The sequence below is a fragment of the Nannospalax galili genome, unplaced genomic scaffold (genome assembly GCF_000622305.1).
Source record: "Nannospalax galili isolate Female #2095 unplaced genomic scaffold, S.galili_v1.0 scaffold584, whole genome shotgun sequence".
Classification (NCBI taxonomy): domain Eukaryota; kingdom Metazoa; phylum Chordata; class Mammalia; order Rodentia; family Spalacidae; genus Nannospalax; species Nannospalax galili.
In genome coordinates, this window is record NW_008351805.1 from 623,796 (window position 1) to 645,480 (window position 21,685).

The following is a 21,685-nucleotide window of genomic DNA, read 5'->3' on the forward strand; positions in this document are numbered from 1 at the left end:
AACTGAGCTGTGTCCCTAGCCCTCATCCTTTCTTTTGCGTGGATAACTTCCATTTAGTTATTTATTTGTCTATCTGTCTTTCTTTCTATCTACCCATATATCATCTGTCTATGTATCTATCTTTCTATCTATCATTTATCTATCATTTTTGTAAGCCAAAGTAAAAGCTTCAGCAATCTCTTCACAGTGCCCAGGTACTCAAGAGCAGGACAAAAAAACCCATTGCTGGAAAGGTCCAGAGCCTCTTCAGCCTCCCCAAAGAAAACTGCAGAGCACAGTGTGGTGCACACTTCCTTGCCAATTAAACATCCTGCAGGGCAGTGGCCTGGGTTCTCTGGGAGGAGGCTAAGAGACAGTGTGGGGTTGCATTCCATCTACCTGGGGAGAGGATCCAGCCTCAAGTTCCCTGCATCACTTGCTGCTGAGGAGATAGATGCCCCGGGGTTTCTAAAGAATGTTTCCTCCTGTATTTTTGTCCTTTGCATCTGGCAGTTTTGCTTTGGGGAGAGGAAGAAAAATCGCACAACCACGTGGAGGAAAACGAGCATTAAAAGGCTGTCAACACCTCCAACCATTCCACCTCCTGAAATGCACTGGGCCCCTTCCCTTCGCTGAGAAAACTTTATAGAACTAAGGAAGTTGCCTTTAGATAATGCTTGCCCTCTGCCAGGCTCCTCCTCCCCTGCCTTGCTGGACCACACTATGTCAGACTGCCTCTGTTGCCATGGAGAGTGGCTGCGGGAGGAAGCAGAGCTAGGAGGAGCTCTGGGCTAAGTCTTGGTCCTCTTAAGAAGAGGAAACCATTTTTGTGCGCGTGTGTTTGTGCGTGCGTGTGTGTGTGTGTGTGTGTGTGTGTGTGTGTGTGGAGAGAGAGAGAGAACAGAGACAGGTGCGGAAGAGACTGAAGAGACTCAGAGACGAGGAAAAACAGAAGAGAGGGGAGAGAGGCAGAGATGAGAGACAGAGTGAGATGGAGACAGAGACAGAAAACAGGAAGAGAGACAGAAAAGAACAGAAAAGAGAGGTGGAGACAGAAAGCTTTACTTGATAAATGGGTGGTACTTTTCTGGGAGGAAACAACCCTTTCTGGAATCAGTAGGATCCAGTCTTAGACACTAAAAGCAGCCCACTGTAAAGGAAAATGTATAGTCAGAGCACATCTTGTCTCTTTTCCCTTTTTCTGGTATCTGATTTGATTTGTTACTTTTGCTAACATGACATGCTGTATGTTTCATTATATTTTGCCTTGTCTGGAGGAAGGAGCATGCTTTGTTGACCTTGCTGGATTTCGATTTTTGCTTTGTATGTTGTCCGGATCACACCTGTTTTTAATGTCTTCATTCACATAAAGTTCTGTCTAGTGAACACAGAATCTTAAAATAAAGTATCAGGCCAAGGGGAAAAAAGGAACCCTAAAAAGCATGCTGTATGGGATTTACCTCAAAATAAAACAATAGAGGTGGGAAGTTAATGATGTATCAGAGAAGGGGGATAAGGGTGGACCCTAAAAGAGAATTATATAGTGTCTGGAATTTACCACTAGACATACAGGAAAGGAGGAGAGTTGAGGGTAAAGATGAAGTATGACTGGCAGGAATGGACATTAACCGGTCCCTGGTATTACAAGCCTTACTTTTTAAAAATGTATGGATGTAAGTGCACTATGTACATGCAATACCCACCAGAAGAGGGCATCTGATTCCCTGGAACTGAAGTTACAGATGGTTGTTAACCACCATGTAGGTGCTGGGAACCAAGCCCGGGTCCTCTGCAAGAGCAGTCAGTGCTCTTAACTGCTGAGCCATCTCTCCAACCCCTACTGTCCCTATTTTTTTATAAATTTACATTTTTATCTAATCAAAACTTTTAAAAACAAGCATTCGAAGGGGGGTGGGGCAGGGAGATGGCCCAGCAGGTTAATGCACGAGTTCCATCCCTAAGATCCACATGATGGAAGGAAAGAACTGACTCCCGCAAGTTATCCTCTGTCCTCCACATGTGTACAGTGGCACATGCACACACTCACACATACACACACACACACACACACACACACACACAAATGAAGAAAATTTTAAAAACAATTATACACATGTCTGTCAGTCTTTAAATATTGGGGAGTCAGGGGCAGGGGGTCACAGCAGACCTGAAGGAAATAAAGCTGCAGGCACAGCAGGCATTTTTCAGAAAGTGAGATCCTGACGTTTGGTGGGGGTGGGAGGGTTATATGGAAATATTCACTCTCATCAAAAGTCTCATCAGAAAAAACAAATTTAGTGGTGGCACATACCTTTAATCCCAGCACTCAGGAGGCAGAGGCACAGAGATCTCTGTGAGTTCAAGGCCAGCCTGGTCTACGTAGTGAGTTCCAGGACAGCTGGGGCTACAGGGAGACCCTGTCTCAAAAAGACCAAAAAAAAAAAAAACAGTCTCATCAGTGTTGAAAACAGCAAATACCAAATAAAGAAGACCTTGAATATGGATCCTGTCCACACTTACTAAATCCTTCCATTGCTGAGTTTATGGGCCAATTCAGCTTCTTAATGGAACACTGTAATGGAAGTAAAGAAACCAGACAAATGACTCTGTACTCCTAAAACTAATGACAAATCAGCCAGTGCAGGCTGCAGCATAAGAATTGGAAAGCCAAAACATTGCCTTTGTTGGTCTGTCACAGCCTTCTGGAAAGCAGAAGACATGGAGTCCAACTTAGCGACTCTGTGCTATCTATAGCCAGCGGGCTTCATGTCCAAAAGGCCTCCAAGGACCCATCCTGCTGATAGTTTCTTTCTTCCCTGGTTTCCCCGGGCCTGGCTTCCCCTGTGTTTCAGGATGCACATTATTTCCCTGGGGATTAACCTAATTAAACCTCAAGAATTCAGAAGCAATTGTATTAATGTTCATCAGGGGAATTCTAATGATAGAGGATGGGATGAGGGATGGGGGGGCGGTAGAAAACTAGGAAGCCAAAATTTGAATTTCCCAGCCGGATCATAGTCTGCTTGGATAAGTTAGAGTCCTTCAAGGGGGCAGAGGTATCCAGTGTATTGCCGAAACAGCCACTCTGTGGTAGGAAGGGCAGAATATGAGAGTGCTTTTAGATACCACCTCTTAAGAGATCTGAGGAGGTTACAGAGCCCACCATACTAAAGATCTCAGTGGGAGGGGTTCTCTTGGAAGGAGCGGCTGAATGTCTGAGAAAGTATCTGACTCGTGCAGCAGCGACAGCAAAAATTAACCAGAGAACTTGCTGGAATCCAGGTGCCAAATTCAGGTGTGTTCCCAACTCAGGAATTTCCTTTAAAGGCTTGCTAATGTGCTCGCCATAGAGGGAGAGCAGGAGGAGTTGGAATATGCAGTAATGACAGCAAGGCCAGGTCATCAGAGAAGCCCATCTCAGGTGGAGACAGGTGATAACATACTGATAGAGAGGGTCCTTCTGATGCCTATAACCAGCCTCATTGGGAAACTCAAGTAGCCCCAAGCCAGATGTTGGCATATTTGGAGACCTTTCTGTAGATGAAGAAAACAAACAAACAAAAACCTTAAAGCCATGCTGCTTTCCTGGCATGGCATCCCTCACCCAGGTTCTCCCTGCTCTTTATTCACATTGCACAGCAGGCTCCCACAACCAGGGAGCTGGGAGGAAAGCAGATGACCCATTAGTGCCACTTTAGCAAACCATTTCAGGAGGACAAATTGAGAGGGAGAGAGCAGGAGAGCCTATCTCCTGCAGCGCTCCATCAGGTCCCTGATTCTTTGTCATAGTGTTAGACCATCTCCTCATTCTGTAGCTCTGATCCTTCTGGACCCCATGTGATGCCAGGGTTGAACAGCTGTATACAGCACAATGGCAGTCCCCATTGGATTCATGCCCTCTCTGAGCTGAGTGACTCAGGTCATCAAGGTTATGTGGCAAGCACTTTTATCCCCTGAGCCCTCTTCCCCAGCCCCTCCCCCTTATTTTTGGAGGCAGTGTATCTCACCGAACCTGGAACTTACTGCTTTGGCTATGCTGGTTGGGCCAGTGAGATCCAGGGATCTGCCTGCCTCTCCCCAGTGCTATGAGTACAGATGTGCACTGCTTCACCCAGCTATTTACATGGATGCTGGGGATCCGAACTCAGCTCTTCACATTTGCACAGCAAACACTTTCTGGCTGAGCCATCTCCTCAATCCCACATGTTCTGTATTTAAAATCATTTTTCTCTGAATGAATTTCAGCTCTATTTTTAAACCTTTTAAAAAATATAGTGTGTCTCAGAGCACCCCAGACGTTGAACACTCCTTCCATCTGAGTTGTGCAGACACTGAGCTGGGTCAATCTGTGTGTTTTCATTCAGTGTCTATCCTTAGCAAGGTTGCATGCTGGTGCTTTGAGACACACAGAGCACACTGAAAGAACTTCCTGCATGCTGGGTTCAGGAGATTGAACTTCATGTTACACTTTGGCTATTAATTGGCACTGTGAACTTAAGCAAATCATGTCCCTTTGAGCTATGAATCAGTTTCCTTTTCATAAAACGATAGCTGTATTGTAGCATCAACTACAATAAGAGAATATTAACTTTGGAAGTGGCTTTAGGACTCAACTGCATTTGGCAGGCCAGAAATAGGAAGTAAAGCTCAGTACAGTACACACCTGTAATCTCGGCACTCGGGATCACAAGGCCACCTGGGGCTATAGAGTGCTAGATCTGGTACCGCAGCACAAATCTGTGTGATCACCAACCTAGAATGAACTTTGAGCATCTTCCCAAAAAATCCAGTGATTCCGTGATCGAAGCACGTGACAGTATTTCTGAAGCTGTTTGGTGGTGCCCATCTGTAATCCTAGCACTTAGCACACTGAGGCGGGAGGATCATGAGTTCAAAGCCAGCCTGAGCTACATAGTGAGAGCTAATCCCAGAAAGGAAAAAGGATACTATTTCTGCCCTGAAGGATGTCATAACCAAACTGAGAAAATACTTGACAAATATAAATAGTTTTAAGACAACAAATGAGACCCATGAAGTAGAACAACCGCCAGTTTTTTGGCCACTTGGAGAACCAAGTTGTCAGGAAAAAGTGGTGAGATTTGGGATGAGCTTTGAAAGCCATGTGTGGATGGAAAGGGTCACTGTGCTTGTAGGAAAGTAGTGCAGAGGCACAGCTGGCATCAGATATGTTTTCTGAGGAGGCAGTGAGGTAGGATTGACAAGTTCTAGTGCCATGCCTCCCCACATCTTGGGGCAGGGAGCTGGTTTGCTGTTTTAAGTCTAACAGAGAAGAGGAAGGAGAATGTGAACACTGTAACCAGGATTCTTTCTAATAATGAAATAACAAGTTAAATCTACTAATTTTTTAAATTTTTCCTCAAGCATTTTTCTTTTTAAGTGACATTTTAAGCTTAACTAATTTGTAGTGTCCCTGGCACCAGGGCTAGCTAGAAAATCTAATTAGTAGAATAATTAAGAACAATTGATGCTTTTGCTGGTCGTTCTTTGAAACACATTATTTAAATAAGAACCAAATGTTTAGAAACAGTTGGCAATTGTTTAGAAGTAACTAAGGCTTGCCCATGTTGAGAAATTTCCTTTTTTACAAGATTGGTAGGAAGATGATGGAGAGATTCAAAGTTTCGTGTTTGGCATCAATAAATAGAGAAACATAATTATAATAGGACAGTAATAGCACATGTAATATAAAAACAACAAATAAAGAAGCATAAATAGCTGGGTGTGATTGTTCACACCTGTAATACCAGAACCCAGGAGGCTGGGGTAGGAGACTGCTCCAAATTCAAAGCCAGTTTTCGCTAAATAGTTTTGGGACAGCCTGGGCTACAGAATGAGACCCTTCCTCAAAAAAAAAAAAAAAGAAGAAAAGAAAGAAAGGAGTAACACCTAACAGCATTACAAAATATTTATAAATACTAGAAAAGAGCCAATCAGACAAGAAATATACAAAATATATTTTTACTCAAAGAAGCAAATAAAAAGGAAATTGAAATATTACTATTATAATTGGATAGAGTAAAACTTGAGAAAGACAGCTTTGGTTACAAAGAGGACTATTCTATTAAAGGTACAGTCCATAATGAATGTACAAGGCTCTGAAGAACACTGCAAAAAAAGCAGAGAGGGAAAAACCTGTTAGAAATTAATGGAAACATAGAAAGAAACATAATTGTAAAAGTCTTAGCATATCGTAGTTTTCAGTAAGTCATGGAATCCAAAACAAGCAAAGTTTAAATAAGCTTATAAAGCTAATTTTATAACTATAGACTAACATTTCTACCCCACAGGTGACATATTTTTTTTCAAATCTTAGGGAACCATTTATAAAAATCCTTCTATACTGTACCAGAAAAGAAAAACCTTCAATAAATTAAAAAAGAAAACTTCCCATTAGTAACAATAAAAACTATGATTACTAATGAACAGTTTAAGCCAAAATCTCACTATTATTTAAGTATTGAAACAAAGAGGTGGGGATGTATCTTAGTGGTAGAACACTTACCTAGTATGCACCAGGCACTGAATTCAATCCCCAGTACCATAAGGAAACAATTCATAAAAAATCTTCATGTCTGAAATAAACTTACTCTAGAGAAATAAAGTGAAAAGTTCAAATACAGATTGCATAGGAAATAACAGCACTGTAATAGCTATATAGCAAAATTAGTATCTGAAAGATGACTAAAATATATGGTATAGAAATAATCAGATACAGGTAAAGGTTGAAGGGGGGTAGAGGCTTGCTAATAAATTCTAAATGCAGAAGCCAAAACAAAAGAAAATTCCTTGCAGCTGAACTCAAACAAAGCTTTAATCATTTAACAAGGAAGAATGAAAATAAATTCAGCCCCAAAATTAAAAACACAATAAATTTAAGAAAGCGTAAAGACAGAATACAGAATCAACATACAAAAACAGTAGGTTTTATATAGTCCAATAAAAGAAACTTGCCAAGGGGGCTGGAGAAATGGGTCAGTGGTTAAGAGCACTGGCTATTCTTGCAGAAGACCCAGGTTCAAATCCCAGCACCCACATGGCAGCTAACAACCATCCATAACTCCGGTTCCAGGGGATCTGGTGCCCTCTTCTGTCTTCTTTGGGCATTGCATAATACAGGTGTACTTTACATACATGCAGACAATATACTCATACACGTAAAATAAAAATAAATCAGAAAAAAATTTTAATTGCCAAGAAAAAAAAGTGAGAGAAAATATTCCTTTCATTATATCTTTTTAAAAAAGATGCCTAGGATCTTTTAACCAAGAAGGTGAAAGACTTCTACAATGAAAACTTTAAGACAGTGAAGAAAGAAATTGAAGAAGACACACACAAGACAATGGAAAGATCTTCTGTGCTCATGAATTGGCAGAATTCATATTCATGCCAAAAAGCAGCTAATTACCAAAAGTGGTCTATAGATTCAATGCAATTGCTATCAGAATTCCAGTGACTGGAACATAAGCATTCAAATGTTGCACTGAATGTGGGTTAAATATGATACAGTGTGACATACATTTAATGTAAACCCCTTTAAATGGATAGAAAAGGATTCAAGGCAAGGTGTCTCTGGACAAGCTAACTTCTAAGTCCCTATGTTGACCAGGCTGAAATTCTGATCCTTCTGCTCTGCCTTCTGAGTGCTGCAACTGCAGGTATGCACCACCACACCCAGTAGTAAAGGGCTTTGTGAGCCAGTAGACCACAGGAACAAAGAAAACAGAGGAGTAATCACATCAGCGTAATTCAGGAAACCTCACAGCAACTGAGAAGGGGTGGCTTTCATCCAAAACTAGTAAATTCCATCTTGATCTGGGACTTGAGACTAGAAGCAGCCCCAGTTGACAGTGCAGGACACCTCAGGGCTCAGAAATTGCCAGTAATTCCAGGAACTTCCAGAAATGGGAGCTGAAGAAGGACTACAGGCCAGAAATTTGTTGAAAGACTGTTAGGAGAAGCCAGGTCTCCAGAACCTTCCTGTTCCCGGAGAAGACAAAGGCCTTCCGTGGCATGATGCTCAAGGTCTTTGTGTCTCAAACAACAAACTGAACAAGAAACAGAAAAGCAACAGTAAAAGTGTAGATCTATTAAAAATAAAAGTGAGCTAAAAAGTACGCTCCACACGGTGAAGTGGATAGAGGAGACCCTAGCTCAAGAGCTCCTGTTTCCCAGTCTAGGAGCTTTCAGTTGCAAACAAAAGGAAAGGGTACCCTGAAGGGGTGGACCTTTCTTTGACTGAAAATAATTGGCATCTCTAGGTTATATAACAATATGTTTACTGCACATGGGCCATCTCACAATCCTCTTTGTTATAATCATATGCATGAGATGCAGTCCATGTGCATTAACTTTTAATACAGAGGGTTGTACAGTCCGAGGGACCATCTAATAAGTGGTCTATTTGGGTTGCTAGAGTCCTGGAACCAGCCTTCCTATAACTCATGGTCTGACCTTACTTCCTACCTCCTTCCCACCATCCTTACAGCAGAAAATCTATACACCCTTACCTGTAAAGAAGACTGAAGAGCCACTCTACAGACGATAAAGTACAAGGGACACCTGGGTACCAACAGGCACCATATGTAGAAGTCAGGTGATAAAGAGAAGTTCACACATTGACTGCTGAGACTCTGGCCTCTCCTTCTGCTTGCTTCCCAAATGCTCATGGCCAGCCCCCTGAGGGGAGACTAGAGGTTCCCCCTGGGGACCCAGAGGAGAGAACTAATGACATTGGCATCCAGTGTTCCTCAACTTGTCTAATTACAAAGCCTGTGTATTCTCCACTTGAATGTGCTGTGTATCTTTCAAATCAAATGAAAAAAGAGTTATAAAACAGCATGTGGCTGGTGAGATGACTCAGTTGGTAAAGGCACATGCTGCCAAGCCTAATGACCTGAGTTGACTTTCTGGAACCTACATGGTGGGGGAAAAAAAAAAAAAGAACTGACTCCCACACGTCCTCTTCTGACCTTCATATGTATGCCATGGCACATGTGGGCCCACACACATACACAAAAAGTAGAGTAGATAAAAGCATCAGTGGTGACCCTTGGTTTTGTTGATGTGAAGGTATAGGTAGTAGGAGAAAGCTGTAGAAAGATAGGCACCTGCATCATTGAATTTCTTCCCCTGTAAAGTCTGGCTTCATCTCCCAAAGGTGCTTTTCCCAAAGCTTTGAGAAACCAAGCATGCCAGTTTCCTCCGTGTGCTGCTTGAACTCATCCTCTAGCCCTCCTTGCCTCTGCAGAGGTGGAGGATGGACGCTGAAAGTTCCAGCTCTAGAATCACTTGGCTGTTTTCCCTGGCAACCAGCCCTCATACTGAGGCCATCCATGAAAGGGACAGAGACCAAATATATACCTCTGGCATCAGAACCACTTACCACCTAGTGATCTTGACCTTGAAATTCCTCTTGAAGCTGAAGGAGGCCAGTGAGAATCTGAGCTGTGAAATGACACTGGGTGGTGCTCACTTGAGTGGCATATACTGAAAATGGAACAATGCAAAGACTGGCATGGCTGCTGTGAATTGATGACACACAAATCAGGGAAGTGTTCCATATTTTTAGACAAGCGGCTCAGGAGGTCAAGGCCGGCTTTGGTAACATAGCAAGTTTGAGGTCAACGTGGAATACATGAGACCCTGTCTCAAAAAAAAAAGTTGAGCATAACATTAAATTATTAAATTGGCATGCTGAGGTGGAAGAGAGCCTCTTTCTAGAACACTGGAAAGTGAAAATAAAGGCAGCATTCAGGAGTATCTGGCTACTGATAATGCTGCCTTCCTTTGTCCACCTCCTACAGAAGGTGAAGTTGTAGACAGTGATTTTGTCTTGAGTCAGGAGAGCCTGTTCTTTGTAAATATTAAATATTACTCACTTCATGGAAACATGGGAATTGTTAGTCTTCCAGAATGAAGACATAAGATTAGAGCCCACAACAGTGGTGGCATAGCAGAAATCCAGCATGATTTCAGGTCCCATGAAGGTCCTACCCTCTAGGGAGAGGGAAGCCATGGACCCATGCCAAGCATGTCTGCACCTGTACCAGACATCCCCTCACCCCATCTCTCACCCAACAAATTAGGACCTTGGAGTAGTTCATTTTCTCTGCTACAACAAAATGCCTAACAGCAACAACTTAAGAAGGGTTGATTCTGGGTCACAGCTTGAGGGTACAGTAATCGTGATGGAAGGCTATGGCATCAGGGACATAAGGCAACTGGTCACTTTTCATCATCCATAGTCAGGAAGCTGAGAGAGATGCATGTTGGTGCTCAACTCACTTTCTCCTTTTCATTCAGTCAACAGCCCCAGCCCATAGATGGTGCTGCCCACAGTTAGGGTAGGTCTTCTCACCTTAATGAACCCTAGATTATTCTAGATCCTGTCAAGCGGGCAACATTAACCATCACAGATGTTAACGTGGTGTGGGTATACAGTCTGACCCAACCCTGTTACCCTCATGCTTTCTGGACTGAGAGAGGAAGATCAGGATGTGAGATCTGAACTGGGAGAAAGATGTGTAAAAATGGTCGCTTTTAAGCTTCCACCCAGGGAGGCAGGTTAGGAACGAACCAAGAACCCTCCTCTTCCTTAATGTCTTTGTGCAGCCACTCCCTTCCAGAGAAAGAACTGTTTTGCTTCTTCTCTGGTCTGATCACAGAACCTATTTGCCCAAACTTGCCTTCATGAGCACAGAAGAGGCATGAGACCCCCCTGAACCTTGTCCCTTGACCCTCTGGAAGCATTTGCATGCTGTGACCTTTGGTCTGCTGGTGTCCTTTAAGGTTGCATAACAATGAGACCACTTGGTCCTCTCCAGCACATTTGCTTTGGATCTGCTTTTGCTGACCATTTAGTCTTTTTCCTCTGGGAAGACTCAGTCTCCATGTTTGTCACAAGACTTACTGTTGTTGGTGCCTGTTCTGTAGTAAACCACCCTGCAGCCTTTGGAAAACCATGGAAGGCATCCATCACAAACTCACGTTGGCCCTCTGTGTCTGCAGTGAAAACATGGTAGCCATCACATTAGCCATGTGCCAGTGATCCAACCCAACTGGGTACAACTAGGGACCCACACTGATGTGGAGCCTCCCCTTAGATCTAGTCAAGTATCTGGCAGACTCCAACCATGTTTCAGGGGCCTAGAGGAGTGAGCTAGCATCCAGAGCATCACACAGCTCAGCCCTATCTCCAGGGGAGCTTCATCAGGACCCTGGTTCGCTACAGAGAGCTATACAAAGCAAAAACATTAGGGTTTGTATGTTGGAGTCCAGCCAAGTCAGTATAAGATGGACAGAGCAGGGATTGGAGCTAAAAGGACCTGAGTCCTATCATGAACATCTGACCTGGAAATGATTCTGAAACTCCTGACCCAGAGACAAGGCTCCCGGGAACAGCATGATGCCTTTCCTTCACACCAGTACCAGCACCTGCCTTCCCTAGACCCCTCGCCCACACCCTGCCACGCAAACCCTGGCAAGCCCAGCTTAGACAATGGCTTAAGGAGCCAGACAGCATCCATAGCTGGTGGCAGGAGCCTGTCAGATCTTTACTTTAAATGTCATAGAACCATTTTTTTTACATGGACATAAATTTCTAATTTGGCTTTTTCCTTTACACATTCTTTTGGCACATGTGCTAAGCACATGCTTTTTAAACACTAGTTATATTTCAATTTTGATTTTCTTACTTCAAAATGATCAGCACCTCACACGCTTATGCATAATTCATTATGCAAACCAAGATCCTTTTTGAGCTCATAGAAAGGGAGGGGGGAGGGTGGACGTATGAAAAGATAGAGTTTTGTGGATTGTTCTAAGTTAGTACCTGCAGGAACCCCAGAGTTAAACCTGTTTCCCTCCAGGGCACAACCATGCAGCCAGGAGAATCTGAATATCACCTCAGAGTTTGGGGCTGATTGTTCAAAGGACAGCTGCTACCTTCTACTTGAAGGCATTGGTTTTGTTTTGTTTTAAACCCCCTAAAGTTCAAATTTTGGATCTTGTTTAATTAAGAACACACATTCATCTGTATGTTGCTAGAGAAACTTTGGTTCATTTTAATATATCTGAAACCAGGGTGCATGCCATGGTCCCTCTTAGCCAGACCATACTTGAGATATACTTGTCATTGACCATGTGGGTAAAGGCCAGTGGAAGCTGTTCTCTTTATCTCTCTGTTTGAGGCACTGTATGTGTTTAATGGCACACGTGTGTGCGTGCACACGCATGTGCATTCATTTGTGTGCCCACCGGTACATGTGGAAGCCAGTGGTTGAATGTCTTTCTCAGTGGCTCTCTACCTTGTTTTTTGAGATAGGGTCCCTCATTGGACCTGGAACTTGCCCGTTGGCTAGCCTCATGGGCCAGCAAGTTCTGGGGATCCCCCTGCCTTTATCTTCCCAGTGCTGGATTACAGGTGTGCTCTGCCGTACTGCCCTTTTTGCTTGGGTGCTGGGGATCCAGATTCAGATCCCCATGCTGGTACAGTAACCACTTCACCAACTGAGCCATCTCCACAGCTCCTGTTTCTAAAGCTTCCACAAATATCTCCTGTGACTCAGCACAAAGCCCTGTCTGCTGAGGAGCCTCAAGCAGGGTAGCAGAGCAGGAGTGTGAGGCCTGTGGAACAAATGCTCGACGGAAGAATGGTCTCCATCCCATAGTCCAGACGAACAGCCAGGTTTCACATGGGACCAAAGGAAAGAAGATACTCAAAAAAGGATTGGGAGTTACACACCATGTGCTGTGAGGGGAGGCAGCAGGAATGTGTGATAAAACTGTCTAGACAGGCCAAAAGGAGCTCTTTCGATAAATGGAGAGTAAAAATTGTAAGTGTAAGAAAGCACTGTGTCATAATTTAATCAGCAGGATTTTTTTTTCTCTCATTCCAGCTGTTACATAAAAAATAGTGCATGTTTTTAAATTTATTTTTATGTGTATGAGTGTTTTGTTTGCACGCATTTTATTTTTTTAATTTATTTATTTTTATTTTATACATGTAAGTGGTTTGCCTACATGCATGTAAGTGTACCCGTGTCGTGCAATGCTCATGGAGGTCAGAAGAGAGCATCAGATCCTCTGGAACTGGGGTTGAGGATGGTTGTTAGACACAGTGTGGATGCTGGAATGCAAACACAGGTCCTCTGAAAGAGCAGCCAGAGCTTTTAACCACAGAGCCATTTCTCCAGCCCCCTACATGTATTTTAAGTGCACCATGTGTGACATTAGGTCCTCTGGAACTAAAGTTAGGAACAGTTGTTAGCTGCCATGTGGGTGCTGGGAACTGAACTTGGGTCTTTACAAGAGCAGCCAGTGCTGTTAACCCCTGAGCCATCTCACCACCCCCAGTAGTGCATATATCTAACAGTTGCTTCTAACAGAGAGCTAAAATTTCATTTAAAAAGTTACATCTATCAGCTAAAGGTTGTATGAAAAAACATAATTCACTCTCAGAATCAAATTGTATATAGCCCCAACTCACTCATCCTGTTTGATGTGGACAGCCAAGATTTCACTAGGCCCTAGAATGAAAAGACTGAAGTGTGAAGTCTCTCGGATGGTGAAGCCGAAGCCCCTGTCCCAAAGCCTCCATTCAATCATGGGGTGCTTATTTAATGTGAATGTGAAACATGGCACCAGCTCCAGGTGGATGCTCTGGGCATGGGGAGGAGAGGAGGGGTGAAGTGGTTTCCAGTAGAGCCGTGGTTCCTTCAGCTCTTGACACTTACTGTCCTTGGCCTGTACTCTGAGGTATCTGCTGCGCCCTTCTCCCCTTCTATGCCCATTAGTCTGCTCTTCCCCTCCTTTCCTGTCCCTCTTCTGAGCCCTGTGGTGGCAGATTCATTGAGGTGGAAGGGACTTGTAGGGGGAGAAGACACTACCACAGATGGTGAGCCTTTGAAAATCACTCTGGGGGGTAACTGGAACTTTTCCTTTCTCAAATTCTGTTGACCTCTAGATAAGGAGCTGCCCATGGCAGCCTGCACCTCTTTCTGCAAATAAAGGTTTATTGAAACACAGCCAGCCCCCTTCATTCACGTCATATCCATGGCTGCCTTTGTGCTACAGTGGCTGAACTGAGCACAGCAGGGGCCAGCCTAAAACTGCTCATTGCCTGGCCCTTTACAGAAGTCTGTTGCCTCCTGGTTTATAGCCACATAATAGTCTCAATCCCAGGACCTGTCAGAGCCTTCAATAAACTCATGTACATGGTGTTTCTTGGGGGTAGCCGCAGCAGGCCTTCTTTTCCCTCAGGTTTATTTGGGAACTCTTTTCTTAGTCTAAGGGGGAGAGCTCAGAACAGACACACTTGGGAAAATGACTCCTTAACAGTATTCAAGATATATTGCTATGAAAAAAGCCAGGTCCATCCAGAGCACACTCATGGGTAAAACAGAAGGGTGACGTGTATGTGAGGTCTGTGAGGGAATAGACGGCTCTGCAGAGGGGAGGCGAGGAGGGAGCTCTTTCTGTGCTCATTTTCTCAATTGACTTCTAGATCGTGCTAATAAAACTGTCCAGTCAGTCAATCAACCTGTCTATCAACAACCAAATCTTAAAACAGAAATGTAAAATAGTTGAGTACTTTAGAAAACAGTTGGGCATTTTTTAAAGTATTATATTTATTGTTTTTATTTTATGTGTCTATGAGTATATTACCTGCATGTATGCAAATGCACCTGTGTCATACAGTGCCAGTGGAGGACAGAAGAGAGTGTCAGATCTCCTGGAACTGGAGTTACAGATTGTTGTTAGCCACCATGTGGGTATTGGAAACCAAAACCAGGTCCTCTGGAAGAGCAGTCAGTGCTCTTAACCCCTGTGCCATCTCTCCAGCCCTTGATAACTTTAAACTAGCTATCGTACACATGAGGAAGCACACAGAAGGCTTAGGTAGTTTGCCTAGGATTTCACAGCTGGTAGGCGGTGGGGCCGAGCTGCAAGCCCAGGACTGTGCACAGCTCTCTGAGCTGCATGTTCTCATGTTGCCCAGCCCCCATGCTTATGCTGCAGTACTCGGTGGGTCTGTACCCCAGCCTAGAAGCATGTTGAACTCCACATGACTCCACGTGGACACCTGGATGCAGAAATGACCACTAGGTCTTTTCATCTGAAATTGGAAGGCTAACTTTCCATTAGGGTCAGCAGACTCTTAATGCTTCACGTGAAAACACACTTGGCTTTCATCAAGGAACAAAGAAGACCAGGAGCCTCGGGTTAGATGAGGTTGTGATGTGCTGGTGAGTTCTTAGAGATTGGTCTTTTTTTGCTTTGCTTTCTTTTCAATCATCCACAATATTGTTTTAATCAGGAAATGAGTTTTAAGGGTCAAATACTTTCTTTATTGTCTTCTACTTTGGAATACAGTCGTTTATAAGTTGGAGACAGCCCATTCCAGGCAATCTCTTAAGGCTGTGAAGCAGTCAGGTATGCTGCTTATTTTTCCACAGCTAGTATACCCAGAGTGGCTTCCGGCCTGGAATTGGCACAGTCTCAGATACAGAGAGTACACTAGTGGAGATAGTGTACCGCAGAGGGAGAAATGTCACCAGCCGTAATCATGGTGAACAAGCTCTTCCAGCATGGTGGGTTTAAGGACCTTGAAGTTTAAGGACCAGATGTCCCCTTCATCCCTACTGACTTTCATTTCTCCGTTCCTTTCTATGAGCCTGCTCATTTCTCTGTGTTGTTTGGGGAGCCCCCACATTTGAGGGCAGAGATTTATTCTATTTATGATCGTACTGACATTACCCTGTTGCCCAATTATTGAGTAGTCCTTTCTTCATAGCTCCCTTTTGAGTGATTAAGAGGGAACTTTTCTAAGGTTTATTTACTTTCATGTGTTTAAGTGTTTGTCTGTGTGTATTGTATATGCACCATGTACATGCAGTGTGTGTGGAAGCCAGAAAAAGGCATTGGATCTCCTGGAACTGGAGTTGTAGGTGGTTGTGAGCCACTATGTGGGTGCTAGGAAGACCTAAACCCAGGTCTTATGCAAGAGCAGCAAGTGCTCTTAGCTCCTTACCCACCTCTCCAAGCCCAAGAGAAGTTTTGTTTTTTAATTCGCTTTATTAAGGCATGATTTATATGCAGTAAAAACCACCATTTTAATTATAGGCTTTGCTGAGTTTGACAAATGAATACACGTTTCAGTCACTGACATCTCCCCATAAACTTCCCCTGTTGTACTCTGTAGTCAAATGAATTGCCCCCTTCACCTAAGTAAGTCACTAAAGCTATTACATATTTTTCATATAAGTGGAATTCTAGTCCTCTGTGACTGGATTCTATTCATTATAGTATCTGTGACGTTTATCCATTTGAACTTTATCCCTTTGTTGTGTTATCTGTGGTTTCCTCCTCCCTTCTCCTTCCTTCTTCCTCTTCTTCCCTCTCCTTTCCACCTCCTCCTCCCTCCTCCTCCTCCTCCTCCTCCTCCTCCTTCTCCTCTTCCTTTTCTTCCTCCCTCCTCTTTCTTCTTAACTGCTGAGCAGTATTCCATTACATGGCCATGGTCCATCATCTGATGACAAACATTTGAATCGTTTCCGGTTTCTTATGAAGCTGCCATGGACAGGTTTGGACTGTTATGCATGAAGCTGTATGAACATTTGTTTACAAGTCTTTGTGTGGACATTTGTTTTCATTTATCTTAAGTAAAAACCTAAAGGTGGACGTACTGGGACATATGGGAAGTGTACATTTAACTATGTTAAAATTGCCAAGATTGAGAGAACACTGACAGATCAAAAGAAGATTCTATCCAAGTTCAGCCTGGAGAAATGATGAGTCTGTTGGGGTTACCTAAAGGAGAATGGCAGCTCAAAAAGCTGCACCTTTGAAGGATGATAACTTCCAGTCTTGAGCGTCCCTAAGACCTCGTGCCGCTGGGGCAAGAGGGAGAAATGACTGAAATGTTGGGTGGGAGTCTTTTGGTCCTCTTCCTTCCTTAAACAAGAGCATTATTAGCAGCCTCAATACCATGACCATAGACTAATTGTCAGCTGTATTGTTTTGCTAGCTAGTTTCATCAACATGAAAATGAGCCAGTCTTCTATCAGTATCAGCTTAATTATGGCTGATGGTCTTGTCATGGCTGGAGGAAATAGCTACACCAAGCCCACTCCTTCCGTCAACTCTTACATGCTTCTCTTCATTATTTATTTTCTCTTAATGTTTTTTATTTCCTTCTTTTTATCTTTTGGTGTGTGGTATATGTGAAGGTGTGTGTGCACAGATGCCAGAGCCCATACATGTGGTTACATCATATGTCCTGCTCTACCACTCTCTGCCTGATTCCTTTAAACAAGGTCTCTCACCTAATGGCCAGCACACCCAGCAGACCTCTCATTTCCACCCCCACAGTTAAAGTTGGGGTTATAGGTGCATGTGGCTGTGCCTGGCTTTTTCATGAGAGATGGGAATCAAACTCAGCTCTGCATGCTTGTGCAGAAAACACTCTTATCTGTGGAGCCCTCTTAATTCTTTCTGACCTTTTCTACAATGTACCCTGAATCTCATATAGGATGATTTTACATGTGTGATTTTTTTTTTCTGAGCATTGGACTGTTTTGCCACAGTAAGAGTAGAATCCACAGCAACTTATTCTCAGTACTTTGAATGGTTTGAATGGTTATGAGTGACAATCACAGCTGCTGCTAACTATAAAAAGAAGTTTCCTTTGACTGTGGCTGACAGCAGCTAATCTACAGGTGTAAGCACAAATGTTTAGAAGGCAGTTTGACAAGCATATCACAGCCATTTAACAAAACAAATGCAGAACCTTTCCCATTAAGACCTATGATTTTCACAGACACAGATATTCTCCCTGGTTTAAAGTACCAAACATGAGTTCCTTCCCATGGACTAGGCCTTAAAGCCAATCAGAAAGTGGTTGGTTGCACCCATAACAATAATGCCACTTTTACAGCAGCAGGGCACATCTTGCCTGGCATGCTGATAGCATGATATCCATAACTGATCAGAACCATTCTCTCCCAGATAATTGCATAGCACTTTCTAGCACTATGAAGAGCATCTATTAGGGAGGGTGCTTCCAACTTAGTCCCAGCCTCATTTCTCCATGCCCTACAACTAGAATATGCAATATTGTCAGCAACAGGAAAACTCACTAATTCTGGTGTGCAGCCAACATCAATGGCAATAGCTTGCATGGTGTGACTTTTTTGAGTGCCTCTGTAGCTGTCGTAGTTTCTTTTCTGTTGCTGTAATAAACACCATTACCAAAAGCAACTTAGGGAGGAAAGGGTTTATTTGGCTTATACTTCCAGGTTCTAATTCATCATTGAGGAATTCAGGGAAGAAGCTCAAGCCAGAACTGAAGCAGAATCTGTGGAGGAATGCCGCTTACTGACTCACTCCCTAGCTTCTGCTCAGCTAGCTTTCTTATACAGCCCAGACCCCTGCCTAGGGATGGTACCACCCACAGTGGGCTGGACCATCCTACATCAGTTAGCAATCAAGAAAATGTCCCTACATACATGCCCTTAGGCCAGTCTGATTGAGGCACTCTCCCAACTGAGACTCCTTCTGATAATCCTGTGCTGTGTCAAGTTGACAGCTAATATTAACTCTGAAAATAGTCAGTGGTTATTAAGATATTGTGCACCCCAGGTCATTAATCATGACTTCTGTGTGTGTGTGAGACCTTTTTCACCAAGTGCCTTCTGCATTTAAATTCCTCAACTGATGCTTTTACTATTTTTCCAGATGCTTTTCTAAATCTTTAAGACACTCGGAGTTTTACAAAATATTATCTATGTAATGAACCCTTTTACAGAAAGCACGCAGCATCTCTGAGGGTCTGCTACATCTGCAGCAAGAAAATGTGAATTGGTCTTGGGTGGCTAACGAGATTTAAAGTTTACAATATCCAATACAACGTGAAAAGATCTTCTCACTGGTATCAGTTCTGTCAAAGGAGCATTAGTGGGAAGAATGGTGTGAATGGGGGTGCTACTTTATTTAGCGCTCTGTAATCTGCAGTCATTCTCCATGAGCAGTCTGGCTTCTTTACTGATTGCACCAGGCTGTTAAAAGGGCTTTGAGCTGGGCAAATAATCTCTCAGTTTCATAAGGCTGCTATTTCCTCCAGGCACTTGGGACTCAAAACTTTATGTGGGTCTTAATGATATGTGGGGTATGTTCCAGCAGTACATCCATCCCTAGTATGTTTCCTTTCAGGTGAGAAATGTGCACAGTATACTGGGTGAGAAGGATAATTGCCCATCCCAGGACAAGATCAGGCTTTCTCACATATTATCTACTCTAATTCTCTGTCTGTCCACTGTTGTCTGTTGCCCTGATGCTTTGAGGGCTTGCCATGAATTAAGGTATGCTCAGCTCCCGATTCTACCAAAGCCCAAATAAGCCCATTAAGTGGGGACCACTAAATCCGTAACTCAATATGGGGCCTCCAGTCACTCTGCATGGCCCTCATCTGCAGCCAACTTGGATCACCTCATTAGGAGAACAGCTTGCCACCCTTCAGGATCACCTTCCTCCACAGCAAGGGGTGCAGTGGAGAGTCACTCTTTTGGTGAACTGTGGAGCAGTCTCTTCTAGAGGCTCTTAGCAACAGCGTTTGGCCTTTGGCTTTTGTTTTGTTTTTGTTTTGTTTTGTTTTGTTTTTTCATGAACTCTGGCTCAATACAAACCTTGCCACATCTGCTTTTGAGTGACTCACACAGGCCACTGTTAACTTTTCCTTTTCTTCATTTCCTCTTCATTACTTTAGCACTTACAAACCCAATTTACATGCCTAAGTCATCTGGCTCTGCCAGAGCCTCTCTTACCTCATGTCCATGTCCCATCAGTGGACTCAGGAAGGCCACTAAGGCCCATACCAGTCCCAGGCTCCCTACTGTGCCAGTGAACACAGTCCTCTTGCCTGGCTTGGTGAACGGAGTTTCAAATACTACTTCTCTCATGCCCAGTTCCCTCACTATCATTTTTACCTTATTCTCTCCCTCCTTACTGTCTGATTCTTCCCAAGAACTCCAAGCTTGGGATCCCAAGAGGGGCTATTTAGCATCGATCTATTTGGTACTCTTTCCTTTATGCCCACTGGCACCCTAAGAAACAGCAAGCCAGGGCTTCCATCTCATTCTCTCTTGCCAAATCAGAAGTAAACTTGGAGGACACATGTACATATCCTTTCCCCTTGGTTATTCTTGTCTTATGCAGGCAAATTCCTTTTGTATGGACTGCTCAGCTCAGTCATCACCTGTAACTGGAGCCACACATCTACCACTGTAGCAAGGAGGTTTGCCTTTGCGTACCACAGGGGAAACATAGATACCCTGAGATTTCCACTACAATACCCCACCTCATTCATCTTTGATTTGATTATTTCACACACGCACACACACACACGCACGCACACACACCGTTCAGGCACCAAGTGCTCTATGACTTTTCCAAGAGTGATATAAAGAAATGTCTATTCATCCCAGGTAGGCAACAGATCAAACAAAGGATGGCATCTAAGCCCAGCCTGGTGAACCAGTGAGTTTACTGGGGTTGTTTACAGGAGTATGGGCAACTCACAAAAAGTGGAAGCACTGGAGAACCTCAAACCCAAGAAAATCTTCAGCCTGCTGTATCCTCTAGCACCTCTCGTGACCAAGTGCAAGCCAGCGCCAGGAGTGCGTGGTTCCCGGAATCTCACTTGAGGGTCTCATGACACTGGCCCCCCCTTCCACATCAGCAACCTCAGCCATCACATCGGCCTAGCTGTCCACTGGATTCTGCTTACCTCATTGCCATACTGCAGACCCAGGTCTTCTTTGGTCACCACAGCACCTCTGCTTTACGCTGGCTGGTAGTCATGCCATGCCCAGAGGAAATGCACCGAACAGCAATGAAAGTGGCATTGCTGCTGTGAGTAGAGGTGCCTGTAAGTTAAAATTAAGTGTGAGAGGCAGAGAGCAAAGCCAGGTTTACATATTGTGGGACGATGTCCGTGGCGCCTCTTTCCCACTTCTAAGAGTCAAAAATGTGACCTGAGGTTCACAGGTCCTTCATCTTCACACTTACCCCCTCCATTATCCTGTATCCTTCCTCCTCACCTCTCCCCAGTCTCTCTCTTCCTCCAAAATAGTCTCCCTTCCACTTCTATGTCTTTTTTTAAAATTTGTTTTTATTGAATTTGTGTGTATTTCATAGAGAATATCTCAAACAATCTTAATCATCTTTATACCCCCATCCCTACCATCACCCTCCCATAGACCCTCCACTGGAGCCCATACACTCTGTCATCCATGCCCACTCTGTCAAGTCAGTGTCCTCAGATGTTCCCCAGCGCACGTCCATCCACTGAGGTCTAGTCAGCCTACCTAGAGTCCCCTTGTTTTAGGAAGATCAGCTCTTCCTCACCTAGCAGTAATCAGTTGGCAATATTTCTTCAGCTAAGATTGGGGTCTTCTGCCCCCGCCTGCGGGGACCCTGTACAGGTAAAGCTCGAGGGGGACCACTCCCTGAAAGGAAAAACGGGCGAGAAAGAGGAGACGGAGCCCAAGCAAGTCCACTTGTCAAGGGTCCACTTTATTGAACTGTAAGCTTTCCTTATATACAGTTTGTATTTAGAAGGGGTTGAAGAAGTTGGTCAAAGGTTACAGCATTCTTATGGATATGGGAGAGGGACTGAGCAATTCAGCAA

The 21,685-nt window shown here is 43.8% G+C and overlaps 1 protein-coding gene and 1 pseudogene across 2 annotated transcripts in view; both read left to right on the forward strand.

Moving 5' to 3' along the window:
• Nucleotides 1-21,685, forward strand: part of Tmem108 (transmembrane protein 108) — a 365,991-nt gene that overhangs the window by 301,280 nt on the left and 43,026 nt on the right. The gene's annotated exons all lie outside the window — the stretch shown is intronic.
• LOC115066909 lies at nt 9,467-9,566 on the forward strand (annotated as a pseudogene).